Genomic DNA, 5,030 nt, shown 5'->3' on the forward strand with positions numbered 1-5,030 from the left:
CCAATGAGCTCCTAACTTTACCCAGGCTGCTCCCCCTATCTGCCCCTACACTACTGGGATGTTCCACCCCCCTCCCACTCCAGCCAGGAACAGACACTGTCGTACCTGCACATTTCTCTAGTGGGAGTACCATCGGTCTGTTCCCCGGAAATGGGATGTGTGTAGTGCATGCAGCCTACTAGCTCAGTTCCACACTCCATCCTTACCCGGGAGTGGAATATCACACCTCTGGGTTGAGGTGCAATACCCCTGTAGCAGCCGAATCCTCAGGGTGCTACATGAGTGTACACTTTAAAATTTTTGTATGTTTTAATTTGCTTTTGCTCTTTTCCAGCCCGAGGACGTGCTGTGGTTTACCAGGGGGGAATGTAGCACCCCGAGGACTCGGCTGCTACAGGGGTATTGCACCTCAGACCAGAGGTGTGGTATTCCACTCCCGGGTAAGGATGGAGTGTGGAACTGGGCTCAGTTAGCTGCATGCACTACACTCACCCCATTTCCGGGGGACAGATCAACGGTACTCCCACCAGATAGATGTGCAGGTACGACAGCTTCTGTCCCTGGCTGGAGTGGGGGGGGGGGGAACATCCCAGTGGTGTAGGAGCAGACAGGGGAGGGACTCTGGGCATAGGTAGGAGCCCATTGGGTGCTGGTCACCTGGGCTCGGGTGTCAGAAGGGAGTATATAAGGTGGGCACCATCTTAGGACAGGGTCTGTCTGTTCAGAGAGGAGCTCAGCCAGAGAGGGCTGACAGGGAGCTGTGGCTCAGTCTGGGCCCAGCTCCAGAGCCAGGCCTGGAGTGGAGGCCTGAAGCAGAGAGAGAGAGAGAGAGAAGTAAGAGGAAGAAGGAACAGAAACACCAGGAAAGGCCCAGAGACGCAGGAAAAGAGGGAACCCTAAGATCCCACGGAATAACGGGTGAAGGGTTGGCAGAACAGGGTGCCGGATCCCAAACTGGTGGAGGCCAATTATCCTTAGCCAGGAACCGGAGGTCGTGGACAAGTTTTGGCGCGACCCCTCGCCATATCTACCAGGAAGGCATACCATATAGGGTCAGGGAAACCGGGAAAGGTTTCACCACTAGAAGGCCCGAGGGAGCTGGACAAAGGTGGATCCCTGGTGGGGACGGCCAGTAGGAAGGAAGAGAGGGGAGCTCAGGACCACGCTCTGGAACTGCCTGGGAGTTGGCCGAGTCCCGCACCTGGTGGACGCAGCACGGCTCGGGTGGTCCTAACTGTGCACAAGGGACCGGATAAAGAACTGTGAGTAAAGCTGTGAAAACTGCAATTGCAAGTCTCAGTGATTCCTTGTCGCACCGGTACCATCAGTGCTGGAACATACACACCATCTCTCCCAACATCATTCTCATCCTCTGCCCTGAGGCCATACCCCTCCCGTTGGGGGTTATACCATCCACGCTGCACATCCATACCACCGGCCTCAGCGGACTGCCCTGCAGCGGCGGCTTCATAGCCGCATTCAACGGGTGGCGTAGTCGGACACTAATACCATCATACCAATAACTGCCACTTAGTTTGACCACCCTGGGCACGGACCGGGTCACCGCCACACGAAGACTACTACCCCCATCGGATCCGGCTCCGGGTATTCCCCGCGTGCGCAACGCTACACAACATGGCCCAGGGGGTGAGTCAGGAGGAGGGAGGGAAAGAGCATATATACATGGAATGGGAGGGGGGAGGGAAAGAGCATATATACATGGAATGGGAGGGGGGAAGGAAAGAGCATATATGCATGGAATGGGAGGGGGGAAGGAAATAGCATATATACATGGAATGGGAGGGGGGAGGGAAAGAGCATATATACATGGAATGGGCGGAGGGAGGGAAAGAGTATATATACATGGAATGGGAGGGGGGAAGGAAAGAGCATATATATATATGGAGTGGGAGGGGGAGGGAAAGAGCATATATACATGGAATGGGAGGGGGGAAGGAAAGAGCATATATACATGGAATGGGAGGGGGGAAGGAAAGAGCATATATACATGGAATGGGAGGGGGAGGGAAAGAGCATATATACATGGAATGGGAGGGGGGAGGGAAAGAGCATATATATATGGAATGGGAGGGGGGAAGGAAAGAGCATATATACATGGAATGGGAGGAGGGAGGGAAAGAGCATATATACATGGAATGGGAGGGGGGAGGGAAAGAGCATATATATATGGAATGGGAGGGGGGAGGGAAAGAGCATATGTAGCACCCCGAGGGTTCGGCCGCTTCAGGGGTATTGCACCTCTGCCAGAGGTGTGATATTCCACTCCCCGGTAAGGATGGAGTATGGACCAGGGCTCAGTTAGCTGCATACAGCACACTCACCCTATTTCCGAGGGACAGCTCAACGGTACCCCCATTAGACAGAAATGCAGGTACGACAGACCATGTCCCTGGCTGGATTGGGAAGGGGGGAGGAATACCCGGTGATGTAGGAGCAGATAGGGGAAGGTTCCTGAGCGTAGGTAGGAGCCCATTGGTTGCTGGTCACCTGGGCTCATGGCTAGAGGGAGGTATAAGAGGTGGGCACCATCTTAGGACAGACAGTGAAGTCAGACAGTCAGTCTGTGCAGAGAGAGGAGAAGACAGGGAGTAGAGGCTCTGTAGGAGCTCTACTCCAGAGTGGGCCTAGGGAGAGGCCGAGGAAGAGAGTGGAGTGGAGAGAGAGAGGAGGTGAAGGGGAGCTGTGGTTTCTTCTCAGCCCAGCTCCACGAGAAAGGAGAAGAAGAAGGAACAGGAAAGAAGAAGAGAGAGAGAGAAACAGAAGGGCTGAGGAACAAGAAGGTGGAAGGGACCCTAAGAACCCACGAGAATACAGGGTGAAGGGTCAGGCAGATTAAGGGTACCGGATCCCAAGTTGGTGGAGGAGAAACAACCCTCAGCCAAAGACCGGAGGCTGTGACCATTTATTGGTGCAGCACCACATCAAACCTGCTAGGAAGGCACCATAAAGGACAGCGGAGAACGGGATCCATGTTTAACCGCACAAGTCCGAGGCAGCTGGACAAAAGTGGGTCACTGGTGAGGCAGGCCAGAGGAAGGATTGAAGGGGGTCCTGAGCCATACTTCTGAGCTGCCTGGGAGTTGACCGAGCCCCACACCTGGTGGACGCAGCACGGCTTGGGTGGTCACTACCTGTACAGAAGTGACCCGGAACAAATGAACTGTGAGTAAAGACCCTGGACTGTAACTTGTTGTCTGTGTGCTCCTTTGCGCCTCCAGCACTATTGGTACCGGGACTCTCGCCAACATCACTCCCACCATCCACTACACTGCTCTGGGGCCGCACTCTTCCCGTGGGGAGTCACACCATCCCAGCTGCATACATCATCAGCCCCAGCGGTCTGCCTTGCAGCGGCGGTTCCTAATAACTGCAATTCACGGGTGGCGTAGTCGGCCATCTCTTAAAACTTATAAAGGGACTACCACTGGTCTGACCACCCTGAGCCACGGACCGGGTTGCCACTACTATCCCCATCGTTCCCCTATTGCCCGGATCCGAGTGCCCTACGGCCCAGGGGGCGAGTCACATATATACATGGAATGGGAGGGGGAGGGAAAGAGCATATATACATGGAATGGGGGAGGGCAGCATATATACATAGATTGGGGGAGGGCAGCATATATACATGGATTGGGGGAGGGCAGCATATATACATGGACTGGGGGGGGACAGCATATATACATGGATTGGGGGAGGGCAGCATATATACATGGATTGGGGGAGGGCAGCATATATACATGGATTGGGGGAGGGCAGCATATATACATGGATGGGGGGCAGCCATATATACATGGATTGGGGGCATATAACAAGATGGGGGTGAGCATCTACAAACTCGTAATGACCTGGAGAATAATAATGGCCGGTCAGTTTTAGCATTCAGTGAACGTGGTAAAAAAAAAAAAACACTGTGAAATTGCATTTTTTTTGCAGTTTCACCACACTTGGATTTTTTTTCCCGTGTTCCAGTACACGATATGGTAAAACCAGTAATAATATTTAAAAGTACAACTTGTCCCGCAAAAAATAAGCCCTCACATGGCCATATTGACGAAAAAATAAAAAGTCTATGGCTCTGGGACAAAGGGGGGCAAAAAATAAATAAAGAAAAACGGAAAAACCCAAGGTCGTTAAAGGGTAAAAATACAATGTGATTTTCTGTTTTCTTTTCAGATTCTGTCTCTCACAGGTGAAGTGTACCTACGATAACAATTACAGACCTCTCCATTCTTTGTAGGTGGGAAAACTGGCAAAATCAGCAGCGTATCAAATACTAATACTGTACTAATAGCACACAGTACTCACATAATATACCAGCAGGTGGGATTAGGTTTGGGGGGCTCCTGTCCAGCGGCCACAGAATAACTGTTGCGGCCGCTGGTCCTGAAAACTGATTTCCTCCTCTCTAGTCTCTAGCGATGTATGTAGGTGTATTGTGCTGATTACACTGCCCCCTACTGTCCAACAATCACTCTGCATAACATTTTCAAAAGCAAATACCTGATATTTAGTGCTGAGTGCAGTTTTTGTGTTACACCCAGACAGACGAGCCGCTGTATACTCACACGTATCAGATTTCTGAATATTTTTTGGAGACTTTACTAGCTTTTGGTATCACAAAACATGGAGATGCCAGGGATTGAACCCAGGGCCTCATACATGCAAAGCATGCGCTCTACCACTGAGCTACATCCCCTGTATGGACACCCAGGGATTTGTTCTCATCTCCAAGAGTCACTAATCTATGACTACTAATAGATTTTCTCTATTATTTTTGCTCTTTTATAATCATGCAGCATAAATAGCATCATATTCTAATAGTCTGGACTATAAGGGACAAGACAAAACTATTTTTCTTTAATTTTTTATTATTTGTTTATATTTAAAATATGGGGAAAAAAGGAGGCGATTTTATTTTTTATGCCTTTTATTGAACAGATTAAAAAAAATGCAATTCTGCTTTTTGCATATTTTAAAGAGATTGTTCCCTACTGGATGGCACTTTTCTA

At 50.6% G+C, this 5,030-nt stretch overlaps 1 non-coding gene across 1 annotated transcript; it reads right to left on the reverse strand.

Annotated features, from left to right (window-relative positions):
- Window positions 1-4,645: 4,645 nt before the first annotated feature.
- Window positions 4,646-4,717, reverse strand: TRNAA-UGC (transfer RNA alanine (anticodon UGC)). Its single transcript has one exon. It is a non-coding gene; the product is annotated as a tRNA-Ala (tRNA).
- Window positions 4,718-5,030: the final 313 nt, after the last annotated feature.

The sequence above is a fragment of the Phyllobates terribilis genome, unplaced genomic scaffold (assembly GCF_046119375.1).
Source record: "Phyllobates terribilis strain yellow unplaced genomic scaffold, ASM4611937v1 Scaffold_1621__1_contigs__length_244372, whole genome shotgun sequence".
Lineage (NCBI taxonomy): Eukaryota > Metazoa > Chordata > Amphibia > Anura > Dendrobatidae > Phyllobates > Phyllobates terribilis.